General features: G+C 42.5%; 1 protein-coding gene across 1 annotated transcript in view; it reads right to left on the minus strand.

Annotated features, from left to right (window-relative positions):
* The window catches only part of PRKAB2 (protein kinase AMP-activated non-catalytic subunit beta 2), a 49,628-nt gene extending 49,390 nt beyond the window's left edge, over positions 1-238 (minus strand). Inside the window, exon 1 of the mRNA XM_015830439.1 lies at positions 224-238. The gene's annotated coding sequence lies outside the window, so the exon portion shown is untranslated. The remainder of the gene's footprint in view (positions 1-223) is intronic.
* Positions 239-17,256: the final 17,018 nt, after the last annotated feature.

The raw sequence follows: 17,256 nt of genomic DNA on the forward strand, positions 1-17,256 counted from the left end.
AATCGGCGCTGAATTCCCAGATTGACGTCACTTTGAGACGCGACGCCAGGAGACCAGGCAGCAGCCACCTTTTCGAGCTTATGGCGGAGAACTGCCTTTCCTACACTAAAACAGGCGCCGCCTCGGGCTTAGCTTTCGCCCATGAAACCGAGAATTTGTAGCATTTTTACCCTTGTTTCTTCCTTGTCCTCTCTGGTTCCTTCCCCAAGGGCAGAGAACTCACCTGAAGAATTACTCCCACCCGCTCCTGCTTATTCACCGCCGCCTGGTATCAAAATGGCCAGAAATAGAAATCGAAGGGCAGCGCACGCGCAAAGTGCTAGTCTTTTTTTATCTCCGATGCGCTGAACAAAGCATTACCAAAGGGAGATGTGGGCAATGGAAAGAGGGTACTGGGGCGCTTCCTCTTATTAACAGAAATTTCTCCCGAGAAAAGTGTCCCAGGAAGAAGGAAGGTTGCCATTTAGTGTCCTGAATTTTTCAGCTACAATCTGGTAGATCCGGGCAAAAGGTGGTAAGGTTAACGATTGGGAACATAAAGCTCAGGGTAAGAAGCATCTTTCGGTAGCGAATTCTGGCACAGAAATTCTTGTAAAGAGGCGCAGCTGAACTAGTAATCCAGCAAAGCAACTAATCCTCTTGTTCAGCCTAAAGCGTAGAGCACGAAGAAAGAAAACCCTCCTAGCAGGCAAAAACTCTAATCCAATAGCAGAAAAGGTTTTTTTCAGAAGCGAGAGTGGGAAGGAAAAAGTGGCTGCCGCTGAATATAGGGATCTCAAGTCAATCGCTCTTTAAAGATAGAATTATCCCATTTGAAGTGCAAAGTCTGCTGTTATCCACTAAGCATTTTTGCAAATCTCCTTATCAGGCCAGGCCAGAAGATTGGTTTTGTACCTGGTAACTGCAGCAGACTTGTTTGCACCAAAATGTGAAATACCCACAATGGAGGAGTGGATTGTGAAGATGGCAGAATTTTCAGAAATGGCAAAATTGACCTATTTGCTCAGGAATAAAACAATATGTACTTTTATAAAAGACTGGAAACTTTTATGGACTTTCTGTTGAACATGAAAAAAAGGAAAATGGTGATTTTTGGATTCACAGATTAAAAGAGGTTGAATATATCTAAAAGAAAGCTGTTCTCTTCCTTTGGAACATTCTTCCTGCAAAAATAAAGGCAGCCCCTTCTTGCTATTAGAAGGCTCTGAAAACATAATTCTCTTAATGGGCCAGGGTATTTCAGGTTGATTTGGAGCTGGTCAAGTGGCTTGTGTTTGTTACCACTGTGTTTTCCTGAAAATAAGACCCGTTCTTATATTTGGGGGGGGGGCTCCAAAAGAGGCATTTTGGGGGGATGTCTTATTTTGTTCACATATAGGAGGTGGTGAGCACGGGAGCCAACAGGAGTGGGAGCGGCCTCTGCCCACCTTGCTTGCTGGCCTTGCTGCGACTGGGACACTTCTCAGCCATGACGGGCATGGTGCTGGCCGCTGAGCGGTTGCCTGTGCTGCTACTGGCCTTGCAGGGGGTCTTTGCCCTCCTGGCCGCTCTGCTCTCAGCTGCCCTGCCTGTGTGTGGGAGGGGATGCACGGCACAACTTGGCGTAGTCACGGGATTGGCAATGTGGGTAAAGCAACTTCGAGCTCGGCTGGACTCCCCTCTCATTCCATCTCTCGTGCCTGGAGGTGTTCTTGGTAGCTCCGCCATACGTGTGGCACCAGGCAACTTTGTCATACGTGTGGCACCAGGCAACTTTGTCACCACTCTCTTCTGCAGCTCACCTTGTGACTCTGGAGTAGGCAGCGACCATGGTTTGCATTCCGTGTAGTAGAGGCTGCTGGATAAACTAAAGAAAATTAAACTGTCAGTGAAAATCCAGCAGCGGGGATCACGTATGGGGAATCTGCACCGCCTGCCTCCCCCTGTACCTCTGCCTGCGGGCTCGGCCTCCTAAACCTCACTTCTACCCAGCTGATTGAGCAAAGTGAAGGCATGGGAGGAGGCAGGCAATGCAGATTCCCCGTATCTGAGACGGGGTTTTTTCCCCCGCTGCTGGATTTTTTCTGCCAGAATGTTTAACTTTTACGTTTATTTGATGCAGAATGCGGATTCTCCTCGTTCAGCAAGACTGAAAAAAAGCTTTGGAGGAACCTTCCCACAATTCTGCAGCTGCTGCTGCTCCCAATTTTCCAAAGGGTCATCTCTACAGGGGATCTCCCTCCCCCCTGCGATGCCCCCCCTCCCCAAAGTTGTGCTTGCAAGCAGATGCCCTGTTTCAGTTCCTGAGCAGCAGCAGCGCCCGGCACTCCTGCCACCTCCGCCATGAGTTTTCATGCCAGGGTTTGGGTCATGATTACAGCCCCTGCTCTTTCTGCCATAAGAAGAACTACCACCCAGCTCTTCTCTCTTCCTGAAAGCATTTCTTCACTAACTTGCTTTCCAGCTCCGTCGCGTTTCTCCATCTCCATCACGTTTCTCTGCCACCATGTGCAGGGAAATAAAAGAAGTTTGTGTTCTGACCCAGCCTTTGTGAGTGCTACTCAACAGCTTTACTCATGAGGAAAAAAACCCTTTTATTTTAACAAGGCATTTATGGAATAAACTCCAGATAACAAGTCCTTAGATGTTGAAACAAACAGTAGCAGTCTCTGCTCCCACTTGGCGGAGATAAGTCCAAAGTCTCTGAGTTCCCAGCAGGAAGGCTCAATTAGCAATTCAACCCAAACACAAAGAAAGCCAACAAACCTGGCAAAGAATTGGCAAAGAATCCTGGCAAAAGAAATCCGACAGAGGAACAAGATAACGTAGCATGAACAGTTGTCTATGGCAACCGGCGCCTCCCACACCTCTCTTCTTTATAGTCCAGCCAGGGCATGGCTTCTTAGAGTCTCTTACTTTTTCTGGAGAGCCACCCCACCGCCCTCTGTTGTCCTGCTTGCCTCTCCTCTCTGTGCATACGTGCATCTGCGACAGGCCCCAGCTGTTCCTCTTTGCTCAGTTCAGACCCCCAACACAGCTGTTTCTCTGCCTGAGCGTGAGTAGATGGGTCTGGCTCTGCCTCTGGCTCTGAGTCTTCTTGCTCCTCACAGCCTTCCACAGACTCCAGTGGATTCATCTGACTCGGCTGGCAGATCTACTGGCAGTCAAGGAACCACAACAGTTTGTGGGACTACCAGTAAAAAAAAAATTTCAATCAGACCTTACAACTTCTCCCAAAAAAAACCCCTTGCGAAGTTAGAAGGTCTGATTGAACTATTTTTTTTTACCAGTAGCCCCACAAACCTCTTTTGTTTCCCTACAGTGGTGGAGAAACATGACAGAGCTGGAAAGCAGGTTAGTGAAGAAATGCTTTTGGGAAGAGAGAGGAGATGGACGGTGGTGCGCCAAGCTCTCCAGCTCCACAGAGACGTTTTGCGTGGAGCCCTTGAGGTTTTTCATGGAGGATGGATCTACTTCCCGCAGGGCCTGGCCGGGCTGAACTCACACATACCGGTACACTCAGTTTCTTACAAAAATCATAGCAGTAGCTACTGTAGCCTTAGCTGATCAGGAGGAAAATGTGTCTGCTGGATTTTAAGGCAGAAAAGCAAAGAGGGAGGGGGCAATTTCAAAGGTCTGGTGTCAACTCTACACATGAGCATGACTGCAGCCATTTTCCTTCTCATTGTAGGTTGCCACATAGAATGGAGGGAGGGGGGTTGCCCAGATGCTTCGCTAGTCAAAATAATCTTTTGTCCCGTGCGAATCAAGGTCATCAGCGGCTCCCGAGACTAGGGACTGGGCGTTTCATAAAAAGCCCACTAAATAATCATATTGGGGAACATAGTTACATAGTTTTTGTGGATGGGACTTTTACGTTTGTATTGGGGAATTGTTACGTGTGTATCCAGACTTGGTTTCACTCTTGATTGTGCTGATACTTTGTAACTAATAAACATATTCTTTGAGGAATTTACATGCCTTGGAATTCTGATTTATTCATCTCTGTCTGTTGGAACCATGACATTAAACCAAGTCTGGATACACACATAACAATTCCCCAACAAACGTAAAAGTCCCACCCACAAAAGCTATGTAAGCAACTACATTCCCCAGTATGATTATTTGGCAGGCTTTTTATGAAATGCTCGGGAGCCACCGATGAACTTGGTTCCAATGGGACAAAAGATTATTTTGACTAGTGAAGCACCTGGGCAACCCCCCTCCCTTCATTCTATGTGGCAACCTAGAATGAGAAGGGAAATGGCTGCAGCCATGCTCATTTGTAGAGTTGACAGTAAACCAAGTCTCATAAAACTTTGTTTTCTTGGGGTGCTGGGCCGTGACCACTTTACCACTCTCACTTTTGGGAGAGTGGTAAAGACTCAGCAAAGATTCAAAATGGAGGAGAAGAGTGAAACCACTACTAGCTGCAATGAAACTCCGGCTGTCGGAGCATAGACTGGCGCTCCAGCCACCACGTAGGCGTCACTGGCAGGGGCTCGGCCAAAGGCCAGATTAATACAACCTGGGAAACTGGTACTGCAAGAAGGAGCTACAATCCTGGCAGACCTCTATCAAGCCGAGGCTGCCCCTCAGTGCAAGAGGGGCAGTAACCACTGGAGAGGAGCTACTATTGCTACCATCCCAGGGTTCTTCATCTGTGGATAGCAAGAAAGGAAAAGGATCGATGGGATGGGACAACTCCAGAGAGTGGAGGTTTCAGTCCGCAGTCCACAGCCCCTCACTTGAACAGCTGAAGGAGAAGTTCAGCAGACTAGAGGTGAAGAATAAGATTCCTATTGCACAGGAGGTAGGTGCCATGGTGGGGGGAATACCAAGAACTATCCATCTCTTCCCCCCCTCACCAGAGCCCCAGCCCAACCACCGGAGCTCATGCCACTTCACCCATCCCCCAGCCAGCTGTGATGTCAAGCCCCGTATCCCAGCCAAGCCCACTGCCATGGCCTTGGGATGCCAGTCCCAGAGCCCAGCCGAGAGAAGTCCGGAGAGTGGTTCGGTCATGCCCCTAGGACCCACAAGCCGCTCAAGCCCAGTAGCAGGTGCAGGCGGCTCCGCCAAGGTTCAAGCCACCTCTCATCAAGTCCACCTTTGATGGGGACCCCGAGAAGCTAACCTTCCTAAACCAGGTGTGGGCTCATTTAGATCACTATGCTTATGCCTACCTGGATGGTGCTATGATGGTGAATGCTGTGGCGGCAAATTTAGAGGGGGAAGCAGCCTACTGGGTGACCAACCTTCACAATGAAGGGGCTCCTGAATTGCATAATATTGCACACTATTCATGGAGCAACTGAGGGGTTATTTTGAGGACGAATCCCGTGCCCTGCAAGCCAAGAAGGAAATCCACTGTCTGAAGCAAAGAGACCACCCCACTAAGATGTACATTTGTGAATTCAGGAAAGTTGCTCATCAGCTGCAGCAGTGGCCAGAACAGTCACTGATCAACTATTTCAAGCAGGGGCTAGATCACGACTTACTTCAAGCCTGGATCATTTGGGGATTTCCTAACCTGTTGCGTGAGTGATACAGCATGACGGTGGTGCTAGACATTGAATTGGACTGCCCCAGAAAGTCAAGCACAGCCGAGCCCAAGCCACCACGTGCCCAGGAGAAACACCCTTATGGCCGTTTCCAAGCCACTGCAACCACCAGCGTCTCCCAAGCACCAGCCAGGGCTCCTATCAAGTGCTACCAGTGTGGTCAGATGTGTCACTAAGCTGTGGAGTGCCCAGCTCCTAAACCTCAACCCAGCAGCATGGTAGTCACTACCGCTAAGCCACGGAAAAATCTCAGTGGGGGAAGAGAAAAGACGAACTGCACGTCAGGACCCAACCGTCGAGGCCTCTCCTCCCACTGAGCTTGAAGCCAAGACCTGATCTGAGCCACAGCAAGTGCCAGCACCTTATGACAATGACAACGAGGACCCCATGATGAGTCAACTCATTCCCTCCTTTGCCATTCCTGCCAGGCTAACAGTGCCCAAAACGGGCCCATAACTTGAACGCTCTAATAGACTTGGGGTGCACATGGTGCTTAACTAACCTACCCACCATATTCAAATTGGGCATTTGAACCAAACTATTGCCCCTTCCCATGAGGTTTGAGCAAGCCAACGGTTCCCTCATTGCCGTGCACCTGATAAAACCTTGCATTTAGAAATGGGTCACCTTTGGGAAATCATCCGTTTTGTGGTTCCGAAGATGACTGAAGCAGTAATTTTGAGACTAGCGTGGCTTGATAAATGGCGTCCCAACATGTGGTGGGAGAAGGGAATGCAGAAGTTAAGACGGGGGACAGGATCCCCCCACCTGCTGCTGATGACAAAGTAAAGTCACTTGCTGTCAGTAAGTTGAGGTTGACCTGTAATTGAAGCTCTGCTTAAGAGGTTGGATTCCCAAACAATGGAATTTCTTAAGAGAATTGATCCAAATCTCAGGATCCAGTTATTTTAGGGCAAACAAGAGCTCAGGGCTCCTAGACTTTCAGAGGACTGCAGCCCAATCCAGAATTGTAGGTTGCCATGGCCTCATGACTTGGATCAGATGGGCTGAAAGCAACACCTGTTATCCCTACAAGATAGGCCACATCAAAAACAGACACCATGTAGGCCTAAATCTATTTTTATAAATGTGCTTCCTCTCTTTCCTCTTTTATATATCTCAAGACAAATTGTGTCCCATTGGGTCATTTTTTTCAGAGATATTTCCTTACCTAAACAGAGAAACAAGGATCATAGGTGGAGAAAAAAGCAGTGGTAGTGGGAGCAACTTCCAACTTCGTCCTGGCTTCCCAATTAAATGGGAAACTAACAGGCACATCAGAAAACTTCCTTCCTTCCTTCCTTCCTTCCTTCCTTCCTTCCTTCCTTCCTTCCTTCCTTCCTTCCTTCCTTCCTTCCTTCCTCCCTCCCTCCCTCCCTCCCTCCCTCCTTCTGTCATAGTTTGATTCACAGACCCTGCTCACAGCCAGATAAGAAGCAACTGGGGGAGGGAATGGGTTGGAATGCAAGGGACGTGGTAATGGAATACAAGAGCACGGACTCCTGGTAAGACATACCAGTGTTCCAAGGTCACGGGCTAGGAAAATTCACCAAAGTCTGTTCCCCAGACAAACTGAACATAATTGATTGGACGGAATAAAGTGACAGTGGGAGGGTTAGGGAAAAGGGTAACATTTAATTATGCTATTTGCATGCGAAACCATTAGAACTGACTTCATTACTTTTGTATCCATATCAGCTCAGTAAATTATACTCTTTAAAACGAAAAATGGCCCAGGAGTCTTTATTTGCTGCTTGCACTGAGTGGGATGATTGACACCCTCCCTCCCATTGTCATTATCTTTCTCTCTCCCTCCCTCCCTCTTCCCTCTTTTTCATTCCTTCTTTCTCCCTTCCTTCCTTCCCTTCCTCACTATTCCTCCCCTCATTCCCTCCCTTTTAATTCCTTCCTTCCTTTCTTCCTTTCCTCCCTCCCTCCCTCCCTCGTCATTCTATCATTATATTCCTTCCTCCCTTTCTTCTCTATCTCCTCCTTCCTTGCTTCCTTCCTTTCCTTTCTCCCTTTCTCCCTTCATTCTCTCCCTTTCACTCTGTCATTATCTTCATCTCTCCCTCTTCCTTCCTTCCCTCCACTTATCTTTGTTCCTTCATTCTTCTGTTCAACTGTCCCTTCCAATCTTTCTTCTGTCCTACCCTTTCTTCTACAATGTTCCTCCCTCTTATTTTCTTCATTCCTTCTTTAGTGTTCCTTCCCGCTCAACCTTTCTTCGTCCTTCCTTCCCTGCCTCCTTCCCTGTCATTATCTTCCTTTCTTATTATTTGGGTGAATATTAGGGGGAAAAGAAATTGCATTGCTATAGGTGTGCACTATATGCCACCCAAAGAAGCAGAGGAAACAGATGAACTTTTTTCAAATCAGTTAGCTGAGGTGTGCAGGATAGATTGTAATAGAAGACTTTAACTACCCTGAAACCAACTGGGAAACAAACTCTGCAGCGAATGAGAGATCAAACAGCTTCTTGATGTACCTAACAACATTATCAAGACAGTCTGCGATCTGGACTGGGCTTAATTCTGGATACTGGACTTAATTCTTACTATTAGGGATGAAATGATTAAGGGAGTGGAAGTTATAGGAACCATGGGGAAAAGTGACCATGTCATACTAGAATTCATCATAATGCAGGCACAGGTAAGACTAGTGTTTTAGTCTTTCAGACAGCTGATTTCAACAAACTAAGAGAATAGGAAGGATTTCATGGATGGAAGCCCTAGAGGCAAAACAGTTTAGGAGGTGGTTGGAGATTGGTTCTCCGAGCCTGTGGATGGTTTCCAAGTGTTTTGTTACCAGGTTAGGTAACATCTTCAGTGGAATCTAGGGAATGTCAGTGTTGGCATTCTTCTGCTTATAAGGGCTTATGTGGTTAGTAGGTCTTGTGATGGGAGGGTCACATGAGGTGAGGGAATAGTGATGGGTCTTGTGAGGGCTCAGTGTGGGTTACCTTCAGTTTAGGATGTTTGGGAAACTCTGAAAAATGAGATAATAAAGATCAAAACAAAAACAATACCACAGAGAAAGGTAAACAAGAGATACCACATGAGATCAGCATGGGTGCATGAAGAGCTCCTGACAAACTGAGGGACAAAAATAGAAAGAGGGACATATAAATAGAACAGAATACCAGCAAATTTCCTGAATCTGCAAGGATGGAATCAGGGAGGTCAAGGCTCAGCATGGACTAAGACTTACAGCCAATGCCAAAAATAACCAAAAATTTTTTTTTCAATATGTAAAGACCAAAAAGAAAGTAAGGGAAATGATCAGTTCACTAATGAGAGATGATAGCAAGAAGGTAATGGGTAGCAGGGAGAAAGCAGAACTGCTTTAATACCTTCTTTGCCTCTGTCTTCGCACAAAAGGAAAAAGAGATCAACCTATCAAAAGCAGTACTGTGGGAGACTGAATAAAAATACAAGTCAAAATAGACAAGAAAATAGCAAGATAACATCTATCCACTCTAGATGAGTTCAAATCATCACAACCAGGTGTTCTTAAGGAGATAGCAGATGTGATCTTGGAACCATTGAACAAAATCTTTCACAGCTCCTGGAGCACAGAGTAACTACCAGAGGACTAGAAAAGAACTGATGTGGTTCCAATCAAAAAGGGGAAAACTGGCTCCAGAAAATTATAGGCCAGTGATGGCGAACCTTTAAGAGACCGAGTGCCCAAACTGCAACCCAAAACCCACTTATGCATCATCGGGTGCCTGGTGGGTGTGGCCCATTGGCTGGGTGTGGCCCATTGGCTGGGCATGGCTGCGGTGGTAACGGCAGACTAGGTGGGACTACAAAGTTCAATCAATCAAATCCAACTTTGCAAGATCTTTTTTTTCCCGCGAGAAGTTGAAATTGACAGATTGATTGAACCTTTTTTTTTTTGCACATGGCAGTGGAGGCCTAAAGCGAAAAGGTTTTATAAAACCCACCTGAAGGCCTAGGACTGGGGCGATGGCGCGCGTGCCCACAGAGAGCGCTCTGAGTGCCGCCTCTGGCACCCGTGCCATAGGTTCGCCACCACTGTTATAGGCAAATTGACTTCATATCAATTTTCCAGGGAAAATCCAGGAAAAGATAATCGCACAGCGAGTTTGTGAACATCTAGAAACAAACAAATTAATTACCAGAAAACAGCATAATTTGTTTAAAACAAGTCATATTAAGCAAACCTTACTGGCTTCTTTGAAAAAAAATGACTAAATTAGTGCATCAAGAAAATGCTGTGGATATAGTATTCTTAGACTTCAGTAAGGCATTTGATACAGTAGACCACAGCCTATTTCTTGGTAAGATAGAACAATGTGAGATAGATCTTACCACCACCAGGTGGATTTGCAATTGGCTGACTAACCACACTCAACATGTAGTTCTTAATGGAATTACATCTACATGGAGGGATACATGTAGTGGGATACCTCAAAGCTGTGTCTTGGACCCAGTACTCAATCTCTTTATAAAGGTGAGGGGATTGAAGGGGCTTTCATCAAATCTGCAAATGGGGAAAATTGCAAACACTTTGGAAAATAGATTCAAGTTTCAGAAGGATCTTGACAGACTTGGGTATTGGATCCTATCCAACCTGAAGCAATTCAGTGGTGAGAAAAGTAAAGTCCTGCACATAGGCAGGAAAAACTGGATGCACAGGTACAAAATACCTGGCTCAACTACAGACCCTATGAGAGGGATCTAGATCTCCTGGTGGACTGCCGCTTAAGAATGAGTCACCAGTGTGCTGCAGCTTGCAAAACAGCCAATACAGGCTGCATCAGCAGAGGGATAGCATCAAGATCACAGAAAGTGATAGTACTGCTTTATACTGCATTGGTGAGGCCATACTGCATCCTGTTCTGCTCTCCATCTTTTTAATAAAAAAGATGCCTTGTATGCTGGGAAGTGGTCAGGGAAGGCACATAGATCAGGGTTTTTCAACCCTTTTTACCGATTGTACCACTTTTAGGATATGGCAATATTCGAGTACCACCTAGCAAGGTGTCAAAAACTTGATGACCCAAAAAAAAAAAAAACCTGTTCAAAGTTGCAATTGCACTGAAATGACTTATGACCATTTTTCACACTTATGACCATTGCAGCATGCCCAGGGTCATGTGATTTATATTTGGATGCTTGGCAACTGATTCATATTTATAATGGTCACAGTGTCCCAGGGTCATGTGATCCCCTTCTGCAACCTTTTGACTAGCAAAGTCAATGGCAGAGCTGCTGGTGGCCAAGTGCTAAGGCAGGACTTCCTTTCCTCCCTCCCTTCCCTGCCTGTAGTAATCAGTGCTCAGTCATTGCAGGGTGCAAATATGGCTGCCTGCCATTGCAGCGTTTATTCTTTTATACAGTTTTACAAGCAGCAAAAGTTTAACATGGCAATAGCATAGTAACAGCATTTTTATTGGTGAAACCCCTTGCCAATAATTAAGAATATAGAAGCCAGAGGCCCAGAACAGGGAACAGTTGGCTGTAACATCCTGTTGGTGTAAACTAGCTGATATCAGGCAGGTAAGGTCATTGTACCAGGCTGGGGTATTTTCCCACATTGCCATAGTGATGTGAAGGGAAGAGATAATGTAGAGAGATGAAGCACACAGGCGTTGGAAGGGCACTTTTCTGCACACGACCTCTACCTGACCCCCACCTCTACATCTCACTCTTTTTTGTTTTGTTAGATGAAATATCGTCGTAAGAGGGGTTTATAATCAGGAGAGGAGCATCCTTGCAGTTGTTTATACAGGGCAAAAACTTGACCCTGAGGCAATGTAGGAGAGAATTTGGGGCTAAAAGCTCTGATACATATATTGCAAAATGAAGGAATACATTGCACAAAACAGCACCCACCAAGATCCTAAAGTATCAATTTTCAAATCAGAGGCCAAATTGTGTAAAATATTAATCTGGTGCTGGATGATTCGTGAATTATCAGAAATATTAAAACAACACATTCCCTCAAAACTTACACAACCCAAATGCTGACGCAGAAGCAAATAATCGATAGCAGCGCGATTTTGCAAAATAGCTTTTCTCAAATCTTGCAGCTCATGGTTGATTGCTGACATAGCTGAAGAAGTAGCATTAATTGTTTTTGCTAAATTACATGGAATAGCATTAATGTTGAGGTGAGCATGAACAGCAAGTCCTGGCACACCCACTAAAGACATAGTCAATGCCACATATTCTGCTTTATTAAGTAAGGTTGTCTCAGAGTCACAAGTGCTGTCTAGCATGACCCCACATCGAGAACGGTTCGAGTGAACTTGTGTTGGAAAGCAAAACAGGAATTATCCGGCTGAGGCAACACTGCGCTTCACTAATATTAGCAGGAATATAATTAAAAGTTTCTTGACCACATGTAAAAAACCATCCTTGCAGTAGCCAAATATGTCCAAAATGAAAGAAAGTCTCTTCAAAAGCTGTGCAGTGAACTAATGCGATGACAGTGAGGTTTTTTACTTGAAGAAGTACAATTAACTATTTTTGCACATGTTATATTTGCAGGGATTGCTACCACTGGGGTGTGCAAAGCAATAGCGTCAGGGGTGGATAATAAGCAGTAACCCCCCAGCTAGATATAGCCTTATAGTTAAAGTTCCCATTGAATAAAATTCTGCTCAAGCCAGTAAAGTTTTGAATTACTGCAGAAGGGGTGCAAACAGACTAAACATGTAGAAAGCAAATTTTCCATGTCATACATTTCAGATAAGCAAAAGACATTATTTTGTGTGATGTTAGCCAGCTGCACCCATAGATTTTGGTTCATTCGTTGCTCGAATTATTGTTTGGGTGGGATGACAGTTTCTGTTGTCAAAGGGCAGATGTTAATGATCAGACACAAACAAATGATGGCTAAGGAATTTGCAGTTAGAAAATAGAATATAAAGGTAAAGAAGTATATCAACAAGAGTTGATTAAAAAGAGTTTTTTAGATTTTTACACAAAACTATATGCTAAGGGAAATATACAAGCTTTAGACATAGATAAGTATTTGCAGAAAGCACATTTCCCTAGACTTTCAATTGAGCAACAAAAGGAGATGAATTATTTAATTACTTCTGAGGAAATTATTTCAGCAATTAAACAGTTAAGTGGGTAAGGCTCCTGGTACAGATGGATTATCAGCAACTTATTATAAGACACTATCTGAAGAGATGATAGAACCATTAAAGGAACTTTTTAACAGTATTCAGACTGGAGGAGAAGTGCCTCCGTCTTGGAGGAGGGCATATATATCGCTGATCCCAAAGGAGGATCAAGATCTTACCCAGCCTAAGAATTATAGACCTATATCGTTGTTGAATACAGACTATAAGATCTTTGCAAAAATATGGGCAAATAGATTAATGCAAGTTTTGAAGCAAATGATTCATACAGATCAGGCGGGATTTATAACTGGAAGATATATGAAATATAATGCAAGACACATTGTTAATTTAATTGAATATTTGGATAAGAACAACCAAGTCCCTGCGGCTCTGATATTTTTAGATGCTGAAAAAGCTTTTGATCAGTTGAACTGGCAATTTTTACTGGAAGTTGTTGATAAAATGAATTTTGGGGATAAATTTTTATGTTCTCTCAGGGCTATATATCAACAACAAATGGCACAAATTATAATTAAAGGGGGATTAACAGAGGAATTTAAAATTGAAAAAGATACGAGACAGGGATGCCCATTATCGCCATTATTGTTTGTTTTAACATTGGAGATTTTACTGATCAAAATTCGTGAATCAACTATAATAAAGGGAATAAAAATAAAACAGAATGATTATAGGTTGAGAGCTTTTGCGGATGACTTAGTTGTGACATTATCCCAACCGATTCAGTCAGTTATAGATCTGTTGAAAGTCATAATACAGTATGGGAATGTCTCTGGTTTTAAGGTAAATAATAATAAGACTAAAATATTATCTAAAAATATGACTGTGAAGGAAAAAGAAATGTTAGTTAAACTGACAGGTTTTGAAATAGTGAAAAAGGTTAAATATTTGGGAATATATATTACAACTTCTAATGTAAAATTGTATAAGAATAATTATGAAAAATTATGGTTAAAAGTACAAAAGGACTTAAATAATTGGAAAAAATTACAATTGTCTTTGTTGGGGAGAATTGCAGCTGTTAAAATGAATGTTCTACCAAAGTTTCTTTTTTTGTTTCAAATGATACCTATTTTGAAGAAAGATGCCAATTTGGAGGAATGGCAGAAGGGTATTAATAGATTTATTTGGGGGGGGGGGAAACCAAGAGTTAAATTGAAGATTTTACAAGATGCACGGGAAAGAGGAGGACTTAAGGCACCTAATTTAAAATTATATTATGATGCAGTGGTCTTAACATTGGTTACTGATTGGCTTAATTTAAGTAATTAAAGTACACTTCAATTAGAGGGGTGGGATCTATTATATGGATGGCACGCATATTTAATTTATAATAAAAAAGTGGACAAGGCTTTTAAATCTCATATTTTAAGAAGTGCTCTATTGCGTGTTTGGAAGAAGTATTATTATAAGTTAAATTATAAAATACCAATTTGGGGTATTCCTGGACATGTGATAGAGGGAGTATCTAAGGGTGTGAATTTGGATAGGATCTCTTATAAGGAATTACTTAGATTGGAAGGAAATGATTGGCAATTAAAATTGTTAGAGGAGCTAAAGCAAGAAAATGTTGTACAATCTTGGTTTCAGTATACCCAATTGATGGCCAGGTGGAAATTAGATCAAAAGATTGGTATCACATTATTGGATGAGAATTTGATTAAACAGATTAAAGACTCAAATCAAGCGCATATAAAGAGGATTTATAACGTTTTAATAGAAATGGACTCGGAAACGGAATTAGTTAAAGATTGTATGGTAAAATGGGCTCAAAACATTCAAGAACCGATTCCATTGGATATATGGGAGACAATATGGGTTAGAAATGTAAAGTTTACCCAGGCCCAGAACTTAAGAGAAAATTTTTATAAAATGTTTTATAGATGGCATCTGGATCCTAAAAAGCTGTCTTGTATGTATCCTAATTTACAGCCTAAATGTTGGAGATGCGGTAGTTTGGACGCTACTTATTTTCATATTTGGTGGACCTGTAGAAATATAAAGGCCTTTTGGATTAAGATTTGGTGGAACATTCAGAAGATTTTTAAGAAAAAGATAAAGTTCACCCCACAATTATTTTTGTTGGGTGTTATTACAGATTGTGATACTAAAGAAATTAATTTGATGTTGAATCTGATAACAGCTGCAAGGTTATTAGTAGGGCAATATTGGAAGAAGGATTGCTTGCCTACTATAGAAGAATGGATGCTTAAAGTTTCAAATTTAGCAGAAATGGCCAAGATTTCTGCTTATTTGAAGGATCATTCACAAGAAAGATACACTTCGGTTTGGAGAAGATGGATAGATTATATTCAGAATAAATATGGGACTAAAAAGTTCCATTTGGCTTATGAGTGAATATTAGACTTATTATTACTAATAGTTTATTATAGTGGAGTTTTTCTTAGGTTTAATTATATGATATTATTACTTTTAGTATTAGTATTGTATTGTATTGTTTAGTAATTAGGTTGTTAATTTGTTTATTATAGTGTTTAATTTTAACTTGTTTAAATTTTTGTTAAAAGGGAGTTAAAGCGCTTATGGACTTGGTTATTTAAATAGTTGGTTAATTTTAGTTAGATTATGATTATTATATTTGTAACCCTGTGTTCAGCTCTGGGAAGTGGGGGAGAGGGAGGGGGGTTTTTGGGGTGGGTATGGGGATTCATATTGTAATTTTTATAAAACTTTTAATAAAAAAAAGGAATTTGCAGTTAAAACCGCAAAAATGGCAGCGCACAGGTTCTCGGGGATTTGCTCTACTTGTTGCTGTTGTCGCACTGCCTGTGCTTTGGCGTTCAAGTTCTTTACATCTCCCCACATCACTGGCCGACTGGCATGCCGGATCGGATTGGTTGCTGTGCCATCTGTAGAGTCACCCTTGCCATTTCTGGGACCGGGTCCAGGGACTGGTCCCAACCATGCTTTGTCTGGTAATGCCCGATAATATACCAGTGGCGGAGGCAAGCTTGTTTTCTGTTGAAAGTGTCTCTGATAAGTGGTCGAATTTTGAATGGAAATATTCAATTGGTGTAATGTAAATAATACTTTTTTAACATGTTGTGTTACCCATGACAAATTGGGTACCCTAGATATCCGTCCTTTTTTATTTGTTTGTGAAGGCAGTCCTTAAAGGACCGATTAGCACGTTCCACGATGGCTTGACCCATGGAATTATAGGGAAGGCCATGAGTAAAAACAATATTCCAGGTTGTACAAAATTGTAAAAAGGCCACTGAAGAATAGGCTGGCCCATTATCAGTTTTTAAGGAAGAGGGCTTACCCAGGGCAGTAATGGCCGAAAAAAGATGAGAAATAACATGCGTAGCTGTTTCTCCTCGTTGAGGCGTGGCCCAAATTGTTCCTGAATAGGTATCAATAGATAAATGAATATATTTCCAGGAAACCAAAAAGAAAACATGGGTAACATCCATTTGCTATAGTTGATTAGAGGCAAAACCATGGGGATTAAGAAGACATAAAAAAAGTTAGGCCCAGGAAGGGAGGAGTGACTGCGTATATGAGAAATAAAATGTAAATGCTTTCAGTCTTGTAGCAGCTGCTGTCAAGGGAAAAACAAAGTCATAAGATTGGGGTCAATCCTGGGCGTGATGTAAGCACCTGGAAGATTAAAAATAAGTTGGCACACATAATGAGAGTCAGAGATTAAGTTAAAAGACTGTTGAGAAAAGGTATGAAAAGCCAAGATAGCAGCAGATAATTCTGAGCATTGTGGTGAGGATTGTATTGCAGTGTAGGACACTTTCCAGGTATCATCATGAGGATCCTTGTAAGCAATTGCTCCTCTCATTCTCCCTCCATTGGAAAAGACAGTAGGAGCTTGTGGCAAGGGAGAAGGAGAAAGCAGTGGGCGGACAGGAAAGGAAAAAGTCATTAAACAAGCAAGTCAAGGATCTTTAGGCAGATGATATGAAATAAAGCCTATATAGTCAGGTAAAGCACATTGAAGAGATAAGTTATTCTGGAAACAAAATTGAAAATCAGATTTTGGAATAGAAAAAACAATATTAATTAAATCAGTCCCATTTCGACGGCAAGCTCGTGTGCGTCCTAAGGTTATTATTTCAGCAACCACCTGGATAAAAAATAAAACATTTTGGGATGGGGTGTGGGGTAAGTAAAGTGATTCAATACAATATATTTTTGGTGCTTTTATCACAGCTAATACTCCTGTAGGTAGCTTACTAGTAGGAAATATTAAAAGTGTTTTTATGTGGAATTCTGTCTGACAATTTTTATGTGGAATTCTGTCCACAAATTGAGTATTCAAGATGTCATTGATTTGTTCCACTGTGGCAAGTGCTGCAGGTGGAACTACAATGAAATTTTCAGGTTGTTTTCCTTTGGTCAATAAATCAAATAATGGACTGAGCAAATTTATAGGCAAAGAAAAATATGGGCAAACCCAAGTTAGGATGCCTAACAATTGCTGTAAATTGACCAATGAAATAATTTTGGGTAGGCTCAAACGAGGAAAAGCTGGGGCAAAATAAGATTGCAACATTTTATGCCTTAAATGAAGATAGGGAGAATGCAACTGTATTTTTTCTGGGGCAACTTGCATTC

The sequence above is a fragment of the Protobothrops mucrosquamatus genome, unplaced genomic scaffold (assembly GCF_001527695.2).
Source record: "Protobothrops mucrosquamatus isolate PMUCROS unplaced genomic scaffold, P.Mucros_1.0 scaffold_243, whole genome shotgun sequence".
Taxonomy (NCBI): domain Eukaryota; kingdom Metazoa; phylum Chordata; class Lepidosauria; order Squamata; family Viperidae; genus Protobothrops; species Protobothrops mucrosquamatus.